Source organism: Meriones unguiculatus, chromosome 1 (genome assembly GCF_030254825.1).
Source record: "Meriones unguiculatus strain TT.TT164.6M chromosome 1, Bangor_MerUng_6.1, whole genome shotgun sequence".
Lineage (NCBI taxonomy): Eukaryota > Metazoa > Chordata > Mammalia > Rodentia > Muridae > Meriones > Meriones unguiculatus.
This window is the reverse complement of record NC_083349.1, coordinates 25,273,625-25,286,584: the sequence shown is the minus strand read 5'-3', so window position 1 is coordinate 25,286,584 and position 12,960 is coordinate 25,273,625. Positions and strand designations below refer to the sequence as shown.

General features: G+C 50.9%; 1 long non-coding RNA gene across 1 annotated transcript; it reads right to left on the bottom strand.

Moving 5' to 3' along the window:
- Nucleotides 1-4,907: 4,907 nt before the first annotated feature.
- On the bottom strand, nt 4,908-12,939 carry LOC132654637 (uncharacterized). Its single transcript, XR_009592295.1, has 2 exons — nt 11,745-12,939; nt 4,908-7,789 (listed from the first exon to the last, which is right to left on the bottom strand). It is a non-coding gene; the product is annotated as an uncharacterized LOC132654637 (long non-coding RNA).
- Nucleotides 12,940-12,960: the final 21 nt, after the last annotated feature.

The window sequence follows — 12,960 nt, the reverse complement described above, 5'->3', positions numbered from 1 at the left end:
ACTGAGAAAACCCAGCCCCAGAGAGCTGAAAACAAAATGTTCCTGGGTTATTTATAAATGAAACGAGACTTTGTGTGTGTTCACTCGACTTTGTCCAAGGAACTGAGCGGCTAGAAGGGTTCCCTACCCTTTTCTCTTTCCCTCCCTCACTAAGGCTCAGGGGGCCCAGAAATTAACTCCCTACTTCCCCACGTCCTGGGTGCTTTCCTATCCTGTAATGTCCCAGATTGTGAAACTCCTGGTTTTTAGGCTCTTTCTGTGTAGAAAGTGAACAAGCAAACTGCACGTTCGGTTTCTCTACTGTTTGCTCTTCCGCTGTCTGCCTGGGTCCAGGACAGATGGGCAAGATTCAGATATTTTCCTTACCTCACAAACTCTGCTCACTGCCAGATTTACACACACACACACACACACACCGATATAAACTAGAAGGACAGGCATTACCCCATCTTTCCACCATGAGCATCCTGGGAACAATCGTCAGCACCCGTATAAAAACCCCCAGTGCTGTGATAGGAAAGATACGTGCGTCCCTGGGACTCACTGGCTACTGAGCCTAGCTCCAAGTTCAGTGAGAAGAACTCTGCCTCAAGGAAATTGTTGCTGATCGTCCTCAGCAACCATCTCCCACTTCCTTGCCTCTTTGGTCACCATTGCCCTGAGCTAAGAAATTATTTGTGGGTTGGGCCTGGTGGCACTTGCCTTGAATCCCAGCACTCAGGAGGCAGAGGTAGGCAGGTCTAAGTTTGAGGCCAGCCTGGTCTACAAAGCGAGTTCCAGGACAGCCAAAGAAACCCCGTCTCAAAAAAACAGTTGTGCGTGTGTGTATTGTATAGGTGTCTGCACAATATATGCATAGCTACTGCCACTGGAGGACAGGAGTGAGCATCCAATGCCCTGGAACTGGAGTTGAAGCCACTGGTGAACAATCATGTGGATGCTGGGACTCAAACCCAGGTTCTCTTGAGGAGTAGCCAGTCCTCAACTGCTGAGCCATCTCTTCCTAGCCAACCATCCCACCTTTTTTGAGACATAGTCTCACTATGTAGTCCTGGCTGGACTGATGCTCATTATGTAGTTGTTTGGCCCCAACTCAGACATCAGCCTATCTCTGCTTGCTTCCTGAGTGCTGAGATTAAAGGTGTACATCATATCAGGCTTCCTAAAGACAAAAAATTAAAAAGTGGGCAAACTTTTCTCCAAATATGGCAAAAGAATTGGAATGGGAAAAGCCCAAAACATAGGTTTCTCCCTGGCTGAACAGTGGCTCATTCTTTCCACTTAGGAAGTCTGTTCATAAGCACGGACTTTTGCTCCCTCAGTTGAGTAGATTTGGCAGAGGACCAGTTCTATTAAAAAGTAAACAAGACTGGAGAAATGGCTTAGTAACTAAGAGTACTTGCTATACAAATATGAGGCTCTAAGTTCAAATCCGCAGCACCCATATTTAAAAAAACAAAAAACAGTGCTGTGATAGGAAAGACAGGTGATCCCTGGGACTACTGAGCCTAGCTCCAAGTTCAGTGAGAAGACCCTGCCTCAAGGGAATAAGATGGAGAGTAGGACACCTGACATTCTCCTCTGGCCTCTCACAAAGGGCTTGTGTGCACCCTAAACATTTAAAACCACGGATCCTGGTGAGGTTGCACCTACCTTTAATCCCAGGCAGAGGCAGGTGGATTTCTATAAGTTGGAAGCCAGCCCGGTCTATGCAGTGTTGGAGGCCAGCCAGAATCACACAGTGAGGCTGGTCTCTATCAAAAAAAAAAGGGTGGGTGGGGTCTGTTCTTCCTCCACATGATGGCTTTTCCAGTGCTGGCTGGGATCTTGGCTGCTCTCAAATACTAGTAAGGAAAAAGTCTGAGGACCCGGAGGGTCAGGTGACTTGCCTGAAGAGACACAGGCCCTGAGGAGAAATCAGAGCTTTGGAATCTGCACTCCGTACACCCATCCCACCTGCGAGGCGGCGCAGGTGGAAAAGCAGAGGGGTTTAGAGGCTCTTCGGAAAGTGCTGGCTGGGGGGACTCTTCCCTGGGCCTCACCAACGCCCTGCGCCGCTGACCTTGCACGTGAGGCACGCCCCGTGCCAGCTGGTGTCTGCACTGGGCAATGTGCACGTGCAGCCAGCCACACAGCGCTTTGCAGAGCCGAGGGCTACTCCACTCTGAACCCTTTTAGTCAAGCCATTGCTCAGGCTGCGGGCAGCTCTGTTAGTGGAGTGCCGGCCTCATGAAGCACTGTTCCATGTACCTCAGCACAGTATAAACCAGGCATGATGATGGACTTGGGAGGTGGAGGCAGGTGGATCAGAAATTCAGGGTCAGCAGGCCGCATGGTGCATGCCTGCACTCAAAGAGGAAGAGACAGTTGGAACTCTCTGAGTTCAAAGCCAGCCTGGTCTACAAAGCCAGTCCAGAACATCCAAGGTATCACAGGGAAACCCTGTTTTGAAAAACCAAAAAAAAAAAAAAAAAAAAAAAGGAACAATGATGTCAACCTAAACCCAGTTTACTTAACTGCCAGGCTAAAGAAGATGTCTGCTACTGGTTCCAAATATTAGGCTGAAACGGGAGCACAGCTGAGCAGGTGCAGGGTGCAGTATTACCCAGGGGACACGGCCCGCAGGACTCGCAGGAAGGCCTTGATTATTTGAAACAGGAACATTCTACCTTCTACAGTAGAGCAGGAACAGGATCCTGGGGATCCTCTTAATTTACATGATGAGATGGAGGCTATAGGGGCTGTGATGGTCCACACTATGGTCCCAGCCTACAGGAAGCTAAGGCAGGAAGAGTATTAATTTGAGGCTGGCCTGAACTACGCAGCAAGATTCTGTCTCAGAAAGAAAAATACACAAATGAAATGCAAAGTTGGCTTCCCAGCTTGGCTCCAAGTTGCTTAGTCATCTGTGAACCTGACCATTGACTTCCTCATGTCCCCTGCAGGCACTTTGAATGGCCTGTGTCTTGAGGGTCTCACAAAGAAGTGACTGTCTGCCCTCCTGCTTCTCCATCAAGGCTTCTCCATTCTGTGTCCTCTGTGGCCAAAGGTTGCACTGAGTTTCCTTGTGTGGCTTACAGTCTGGGGACTAGAGAGTAACTGTGTTCCCAGCCATGTGTCACAGAAAGTCCCAGGTCCCACAACTGGACCCCGTGGCCCAGTATCTCACACCCAGGCCTCTGCAGGGGACAGACCGTGTACAAGCCTGTGCGGCTCCTCCATGGACTTAACACCCTTTCTTCTATCCCTTCAGCTTGTCTTCCTGCAGGAGGTGTGAGCTGGCTCTTGAGGCGTCCTTGCAGTTGGCCAGACGCCTGCCACTGACAGCTGGTTTACTGTCCCAGTGGACCCCAGAACCTTCCTCTGAACCTTCCTTCCTTCACCCTGCTCTGAAGTACAGGCAATGGTGGCCTCTGAAAGGGAGGAGACCACATCCTTCCACCAAGGCCATGTGTGCCCAGCTCCATGCTCTCTCCTAGGACACGTTGGGACATCCCAAGGAGACGGGTGTGGTAGGACCCACAGACCTGAGGTCAGGCCGAGGTCTCCTGTTTATTTCTCCTGTGTCCAGACTCCTCCATTCACAACCAGCCCTAGAGACGCTTTCTTGCCCTTTTGATCATTGTGGCAGGTAGAATTGCAAAAGGTCTCCAAGATCTGCAGCCTTGGACTGCACACCCCACCCTAGGACAAAGCATTTTGTTGATTCTTCCTGACAAACTGTGTTCCCAGGCACACCTTCCTTTACACAAGGACACTTTCCCTGCAGGCTGCTGACTTCCATTAGCTCTCTGTTTATTTAATGGGTTTATTTTATCTTGTGACTGTGTCTCACTATGTAGCCCTGGCTGGCCTGAAACACACGAAGGAGACCAGGCTGGTTTTGAATTCACAGATCTGCCTGCCTCTGCCTCCCAAGTCCAGGGATTACAGAAGGCATGTGTCATATTTTTTTCTTTTTGAAAGAAGAACTCTTTCTAGGCTAGGCTAGCTAAACTAGCCTAGAATTCACAGTGACTCTCCTGTCTCCCAAATTTTGGAATTACAAGTATGTGTCACCACACCCAACTGTTTTTGAAGTCTTCTAACATAGTCTTGCAAGGTGGCCCAAGCTTGCCCTGCATCTCTCTGGCTAGACCCTCAGGGTGCTGGCATTACAGATAGGAGTTACCACGTGTGGCTCCCATGAACTTCCACAGATTTCCCCAGCCTGGATAGTTAGAGAAAAGGAAGTCAGAGGGTCAAAGCAAAGAATGAGTCACTGCGTATCTGGGACCAGTGGCTCAGGACTGGGAGCCCAGCTACCTGGCAGGCTGAGGCAGATTACAAATTCAAGGCCAGCCAGCCTAGGCAGCCTGTCTCAAAATGAAAGGCTGACTGGCTCAGTGGGTACAGGCATTTACTGTACAAACCTGAGGTCTTAAGTTCAAGCCCAGATCCCAGAGAACTGACTCTTGAAAGCTGTCCTCTGGGGGCTGGAGAGATGGCTCGGCAGTTAAGAGCGCTGGTGCTCTTCCAGCGGACCTGGGTTCAGTTTCCAGCACCCACATGGAAGGCACAATGTAATCCTGGTCCCAGAGGATCACACCCTCACACAGGCAGACACACATGCAGGCAAAACCACCAATGTATATAAAATAAAAATAAATAGAGATGGCTCAGAGCACTGGCTGCTCTTCCAGAGGTCCTGGGTTTAATTCCCAGTGCCCACATGGCTCACAACCATCTATAAGGAGATCTGGTGCCTCCTTCTTGCGTGCAGGCAGAACACGGTCTATGTAGTAATAAATATTTAAAAAAAGAAAAAAGAAAGCTGTGTTCTGTCAGTCATATGAGTCACTCACACTCCTGTGAGCATACACACACACAAAGTAATAGTAGCTAGTGAATAAAAACTAAACATAACGTCTGGAGAGCCGGTTAAGAGCACTAATTTATTCTTGCAGAGGAGCTGAATTCTATTCCCTGTGCCCACATGGCAACTAAGAACATCTGTAACTCCATTTCCCAGGGTATCTGGCACCCCCTCTTGCCTCCTAGAGCTCTACACATGCCTGATATACAGACATACAAGCAAAACCCAAACATATAAAATATTTGTAAAATTAAAAGTCAGTAAATAAAAGGTAGAAAGTGGCCTGACTGCTCATCTGATATGCAGGAGCCTCAGGTTCAATCCCTAATATGGGAAAATTAATAGGAGTACTTTTTCTTGTTGATTTGAAGATGGAGACAGCCTAGAAAGAAGGGTGGAGTTTTGAGGAGCAGAGAGGGTCACCCAGCAGCCAACAGACCAGGCAATGCAGTGGTCACATGGTTTCCACAGTGGCAAAGAAACAGCTTTGCCTGCAAAGAGACGGACTTGGAAATAGATTGTTCGTAAGAAGAAACATTCTGGTTTCTATCCCCACAACATTTAAAAAGAAAAATAAAATAAAATAAAAAATTAGCCAGGCAGTAGTGGCACACACTTTCACTACCAGTAGAGACAGGCGAGTCTCTGTGAATTGGAGGCCAGCCTGGTCTACAGAGAGTTCCAGGACAGCCAGGGCTATATGGGAGAAACCCTGTCTCAAACAAAAAAACAACCAGACAAACAAATAAACAAAAAAGGCACCAGAGTATTGAAGAACCAAAAACCTTGTGGTTCTAGATTAAAGTACATAGGAGCACTGAGGAGAAAACCCAAGCAGGGCCCCCGCCTGCCCAGGGCTCTCCCAGACTGTGACTTGAAGAACAGGGTTGCATCAGTGGGCAGACCTACATTTGGCAACTTGGTTGTGTAAGGGTATTTTTTTTCCTTAGGAGATACATGTTGAAAGATTTCATGGAGAAGGGTCATGGCCTGTATGCTGGTCTCCAGTTGTTCAGGAAAAACATGTGTGTAAGAGAGAGAGCAAGAGAGGGGAAGCAGATGTTACCCTAGAATGCCAGCTGTCCGTGAATCCAAATAAAGGGTCTGTGGGTGTTGATTGTTCTGCTCTTGCGACATTTCGACATTTCGGAAGGTTTCACAATTGTCAAGGAAAGGAAAGAAAGAAAGAAAAAAGTGGCCTGAACCCAGGTATCCCCTCCCCCCACCATGGAGACTGAATTCTGGGGCCCCATTGCTCCAAGCCCTAAGGAGGAGAGGTGCCAGGTTCATTTATACTTAAAATGGAAAAAAAAAAAAAGTTTTTTATTCATGTAAGGGAATACTGTCAGCAGTGAAAGACTAGGGAACTTGGCCAGACCCAGCCATTGCCACTCCCTGTATATAAACAGTGGCGACCCATTATGGGAACAAAATTGTGGCTGGGGACTCAGAGGAGCCAAGAGGGACCCTGGGGAGATGTTGTGCTGGGCTTGTAGCTGTGTCTCGGGCGCCCTCTGGTGGTGATTTCAGGTAGTAAGCCTCACAGAAGGGCAAGGTGCTCCTCCCTAGTGGCTTTCTCCCCTTTCTCTGTTTGTGCTCCTGGACAGTGTCAGCAAAAGCTGAACTCAAATTCATCTCACAGGAATATTTCTTGGTCACGTTCTTCCCCTCCGAATCCTTTCCCTACTTGCCCGTTCTTTACTGTGGGAATGTGAGTTATTTACACATGTTCCCAGAAAGCTTGGTTCTACATGTCAACGATGACAGTGGTGGGGAAGACAAACAATGGTATCCAAGGATCTCCTGTCCCCGGCAGTATGACAACCCTTCCTCATAGTGTCCCTCCCTAGGGACCTCTCTAAACACACAAGCGTGTCAGTGTCTGAGGCTGCAAGGAGGGTCCCACTCAAGGGTCCACAGGTTGTAAAGGAAATAGGTGCTGGTGATAGGGTATGACAGTCACCAACAGGCTACCTGCTGTTGGGAAGCATGTGGGGCAAGTGATTCAGGCACGTTTCCAGAGGCTCGGGCAGGCGTCCCAGAAGCAATGAGGAACCCGAGAGAAATGGGAGGGAGCCAGCAAAGAAAGGTGTTCATAGGTCCAGGGCCTGAAGGGGAAAGGTCACAAGTCAACAGGGGTCAAGACACCAGACCGGAGGGAGCTGGGTGTGCTCTGAGTCAGACAACACTTCCCTGAACCATTAAAGGCTTTTATGAGCTTGGTAGAGACAGATGGAGGAAACCCTAGCCAGGGCCCTCCTGCCACCCCCTTTCATCCTAAGCCAGCACCCGGGATGGAGCAAGGGATGGTCCCAAGAGCGTCAGACTGCAGTGCCCATCTGTTCAGCCAGGGCATCTGTCTCCAAGCATCGACCACGGAGAAGGTGTGGAGCCGGCCCCACAAGATGAGTAAGCTGAGGACTTTGTTCGCTAGAGCCTGAGACCAGGCAAGGATAAGATAAGCATTCAGATATGGGAGCTGGGAGAGGCAGATCCTGCAGGGTCCAGGGAAGCTCCCCAACTGCCATTGAGCTCTGGTGGAGGGGAACCCCAGGGCTCAAAGCAGCTTAGGTGCAGGACGCATGAGGGGTAAAGCTGGGACCTGCGTCCTCAGAGATCCTGCGTCTCTTTGCCCAATGGTCATCTTCCTGGAGCGGAGCCTGCCTCTTCATTCCTGACACACAGACTCACGCGTGTCCTCACCAGGTAGCCGGACCCTGGTAAGGTGTGTGAGTGCTTGGCACACAAAGAGGGAATCACTCGGTGACTGGTTCATGTTGTTAAGCAACTTGACTTTATTCCCGGTCTGTTTCCAATTTTGGAATTTTTGTTTCTTTTTTTTTTTTTTTTTTTCAGCTGGCCAGGTGCTGGTCCACACTGGATATCCCAGCACTCAGGCAGAGGCAAAAGGGTGTCTTCGAGTTCCAAGGAAGCCTGGAATATCAGAGAGACCCTGTCTCAAAAACATATACAAAAAAGGAGGACTGGAGAATTGGCTCAGTGTTTAAGAGCATTTGCTTTGCTGCTCTTCAAGGAAGCACCTTTGCTTGTTTTTCCAGGCAGGGTCTCCTTGACGGTCCTGAAACTCACTCTGTAAACGGGCTGGCCTTGAACTCACAAAGATCCGCCTCCCTCAGTGATGGGATTAAAAGTGCATGCTATCAACACCTGGCTGGAAGCAGCCTTGTTAATCAGCTCACAATCGTGTTTCGCCAGTTTGAGAGTATCTGACATTCTCTTCCACGGGCATGTGCATGAATGTGTCTTGTGAATGTGCAAGCGCGCACACACACAAATCTTCTTTATCTTATTTACTCTGTGTATCATGTATGTGGAAGTCAGGATAACTGTGTGGGTATCAGGGATCAAATTCAGGTCTTCCTTTTGTTTGCTTTTGGAGACAGAGTTTCTCTGTGTAGCCACGGCTATCCTGGAACTCACTCTGCAGACCAGGCTCGCTTTGAATACACAGAGATCTGCCCGTCTGTCTCCCAAGCGCTGGAACTAAAGGTGTGTGCCGCCACTGCCACACCACACTCAGGTCTTTGGGCTTGGCAGCAAGTGCCTTTTCCTGCCAAGCCATCTTGCTGGCCCCACAAATCATTTTAAAAGATGGCAAAGGGCAGTGGTGGCACACACCTTTAATTCCAGCGCTTGGGAGGTAGAAGCTGGTGGATCTCTGTGAGTTCAAGGCCAGCCCGGGCAATAGACTGAGTTCTAGAATAAGCCAGGGCTACACAAACCCTGCCATGAGAAGAAAAAACAAAACAAAACAAAACAGACAAAACGAATAACAATTTGAGATTATCAAGAAAATATTAGAAAACACAAGACCATCAAGAAAAATTTAAAAACAAAAATAGTAAGATTTTGTAGCAGCAGGAGCCAGTTTTTCAAATAGAAATTTCCCCAAGCCCCATTGTTTAAGAAAATGGTTTACAGTTGAGTGTGATGGTATTCATCTTTAATCCCAGAATTTGGAGAGGCAAAGGCGGGGGGAATCCCTGTAAATTCGAGGCCAGCCTGCTCTGCAAAAAGTCCAGGACAATCAGGGCTCTGTTACACAGGAAAGCTGTTATTTTGGGGAAAAAAAACACCAAAAAACAAAACAAAACCCCAACCAACCAACAGCAAAACAGTTTACAGGTACGGTAAGGCACACCTGTAATCCCAGCTCTCAGGAGGCCAGCCTTGTTTACACAGGGAGTTCCAGCCAGCCAGAGCTACATACTTGAGACCCTGTCTCAAAACACAAAACTAAATTAAAAAAGGGCTGAAGTGGGGCTGACTCAGGTCGGGACCTGGAGCGGGTGTGGTCCTCCCCTCTCTGTGCTTCGCCTTCACGAGCCTCAGCTGGTTGCAGGGAGCCTGCTTCCTGAGCGCTTCACAGAAGTGAAACTTGCAAGAGAAAGGAGCAAGTGGAGTGAGCTCAGCCCCAACCTTAGAGTCCCTGCCTCTGGCAGTGCAAAATGAACTCTTGGGGTGTTTGGCAAAACTTCATTGGTATGTATCTGTGCTTGAGGCTGAGTTCACAGGTGATAAGTGGATGGACACATAAGCACAAATTGGCAATGGGACTCAGTAAAGACATTGCTTAGGGGCAACCTGGGGAGCGAGTTGGAAGCCCAGCTGGCACTTGGAAGCAATCACTTTAAGTGGAATCCTACCAAGGCTGGGGATGTAGTTCACTTGGCAGAGTTCCTGCCTAGCGTGCGTAGGGTTCAAGCCTCAGCAGCATGCACAAGCAGGCATGGTACATGGATGTGTTCTTAGCATTTAGGAGGCTTAGGCAGGATCAAAAGTTCCTGATCACTGCACATTACACAGAAAGCATGAGGCCAGCCTGGGCTACTTAAGACCTTGTCTCTGAACAAAGAGAGAAGTTTCTTCCTGGCTAAGAGGCACCACCCATTGCACCTCAGGAACAAGGTAGCAAATGCTTGGGCTGAGCCTGGAAAGAGATCAACAGAGTGTGCCTGGTGCCACGCACAGTGGCACAGGCCTACATACCTATGATTCTGGCACTCTGCAGGCAGAAGCAGGTTCAAGGCCAGCCTGGTATACATAGCAAGTTCCTACCAGAAACGCAAAAAGAACCTGGCGAAGAAGCTGGGAAGGAAACAGCATGCAGAACTCATAGCCACGCAACAGACTGTCATAGGACAGTCAGGCAGGGTTGCAAAAGTGGGAGTGGCACGGAAGGAGTCTGGGCCTTGACCCCGACAGCCCCCTCCCCCGCCCTGCTCCTTCACGTCCTTATGGCTGGCATTGAGGCGAACATACCTGTGACCTATGGAATTGGCAGCCAGAGGAGAGGCCAGAGCACTGGCTGTCAATTCATAGGTCAGAGCCCTGTGCACTCCATCGAGGCAGCCTGCTGACAGCCCAGCACCACCTTTGCTCTCCCAGGCCTGAGGACTCCCAGGGAAGTCCCTGCTGGTGTGCCGGGCGGCGGTGGCTTCTCTTCTTCCGCAGGTACCAGCCTCCACCCCGGATAACAGCAGCCCCACTGGAACCAGTGGGCACTTCCACATGGAGTTGCTGTTACAGGGGGTAGGAGCCACTGGGGTCAGGGCACACTTGCAGGCACCTCCTCTCTGGCAGGATCCTCAGAAGAGCCCCACAGCTGACCCATGCCCCTAGGCCCCCTTGGCTCCAGGTCCACACTCTTTTTATTGAGGCTTCTTATCATTCATCCAAGGCCCACACCTGGCACCCATAGGGCGCCAACCTTCTTCCTGGGCGAAGTCCAGGCTCAACCCCTGAGCCTCATCAGCCGGGGTGTGGCCTGGCCTACAACTCTCCTACAGCCCACTGACGCCCATGCCCTCTGCCCCAGGTTCTCTTGCTTCCTCATTTCTCTCCTAAATGGAGCTGGGGCCTAGTTAGAGCTTCTGCCCACCCGCCTGGCCACAGCCGCGGGGCAGAGGGACAACTGAGAAGTAATCTCCAAGCATTTCTAGGGCCACTTTCCCTAGGGTGGCCCTATCCAGGAAGCTAGAGACAAGACTGAAGGAACAGGAGAAATTAAAAAACAGAAAGTGAGGCCAAGGAGCTGACATGAAAAGATGAGGACAGGAGACAAAAGAGGCAAAGGGAAGAGGTGGGGGAGGACAGGGACCCCAGGGTGACACTCAGTGGCAGAATGCTTGGCTTGGGGCTGTGAGTTTAATCATCAGAAAAAATAAGAGAGAGTGGGTGCTGGTATCGAAACAAATTTGGTAAGTACTAAGAGCAGGGCCATGGGCAGCCGGTACCTAGAATTCAGTACCTCAACAGGGTGAGCCAGCAAGGGCCTGTGTGAACTCAAACAAGTAGCTTAACCCCTCTGAAGCACTACCCTCTCCACCTGTGCAAACCAGGGCTTGGGAGGCCATCTTGCACACTGGTCTATTCTGGTGGAAAGCTGCCTACCCTTCCACCCATTCCGCCCCTGCTGTGACAAGGCGCTGACCCAGGCGTCCAGGAACAAATCTGCATTCCCATCCCTTCCACAGATTCCGGCCCAAGAGGCTTCAGTCCTACTGGGACTCAGCCTTCAGGAAAGAAAGGGAAGCTTCTAGAGGGGGCTCGGGCCTTGCCCCATTTTGTCAGTGGTTTTAAAAGGCCCAGAGCAGAGGATGCTTCCCTCCCTGGGAGGACAGGCCTGCAAAGGAAGATGGCAGAGTGGATGATCAAGCATCTCCCCAGAGCCCAGGAGCCCCAACAGGGTCCAGGCAAGCCCAGCCTCCTTGTACGAGGTACCCACACTTTCAGAAGACATAGTTCTTAGGAATCCAGTCTCCACAGTGCTGGGAAGCTCTAGGCATAGATGCTGCAGCCATTTCACTCAAAGGTGGAAACTGAGGCACAGAACAGCAACTGGCTCCCCCAAGGTCCCCATGCCCACCTTTCTTTTCTCCTGGAAAGGGCTGATGGCTCTGCAGGAAGGCTTGGACTTGGGAGCCTTCAGCAGCCTTGAGGGAGGACAGTCTGGGAGCTCTTACCTCAGACCTAGCTGGCCTTCAGGGCACAAGGAGGAAGTGGGGCCACCCTGGGCTGAGCCTTTTGAGCCGTTGGCCCAGCCCTGGTAGCGTTAATGATTAGCCCACTGCCATCAATACTGATCACAGTGGGGTCCGAAGGGCAGTAGACCTGGACTGTGCCCCAGCTGGTGGGGTGGGTCCAGGGAGTGGCAGGCTGGGCCTTCAGCTACTCAGCGGTACTAGACCCTGGCCGCCCATAGGCTTATCTTCTCCTCAGGCTTCATTGGCCTGACTTCTTGCCTAGTCTGTTGGCCCTAGCTAACCCCAGGCAGCCAACTTAGGGGAAGGGCAATGGGGACAAGACTTTTCTGTTCAGTATTCAGATCTACAATGGGAGCCAAAAAAGGGGAGAAAACCACAGCTAGCTTGAGAGGTCACCAGGGATGTCTAGCAAGGTGAGGCATCTCCGGTTCCTAGCTTGATCCTCAGCCTTCCCGCAGGCCCACCCGCTTCCTGGCTGTGCTACTAAGGGGGAGGAGTGGGGTGGCTCCCTTGTGAACAAGGATGAGGGAAATGGCATCTTCTGGATGCCACAGCATTGTCCTACCATAAGGCCGGGACATCCTAAAAGCCATTCTCTGAAAATGGTGGGATCAGCCTCCAGAGAGCCTAAGACTCAGCCTTCGAGGGTGGGATGCTCCCGGACCCTGTCAGAGTAACAGGCATAGCCTTAGGCCACAATCCAGAGCTTCCCCGGAGTGGCCAGGAGCCCTGCTTTGCTCCAGCCCCAAGAACAAGGCTGAACCCTGGAATCTGATGGGGATAGAACCAAGAAGTTCAAGAGGTTTGGTGTGGGCTCCTGGGGCTAGTCCTCCTCTGGGATTGCCAGGCAACTCCTCTCACTTCACTCAGCAACGACCACTAAGAAGTAGTGCCAAGATGACTGGCACCCAGGACAGTAGCTAGGCTGAGCCCAAAGTGGAAGAGGGAGGCTGGTCTGCACCAGCAGAAGGCTGAGGGTGGCGTATGGTGCCTCCTGGTGGCAACAGGTGGTTACTGCGTGCGGAGGCGGACACTGGCAGGTCCAGGCACAGGCAGAAAAGGGCAGACGGGGGGGGGGGGGGGGGGGGGGGGGGCGCC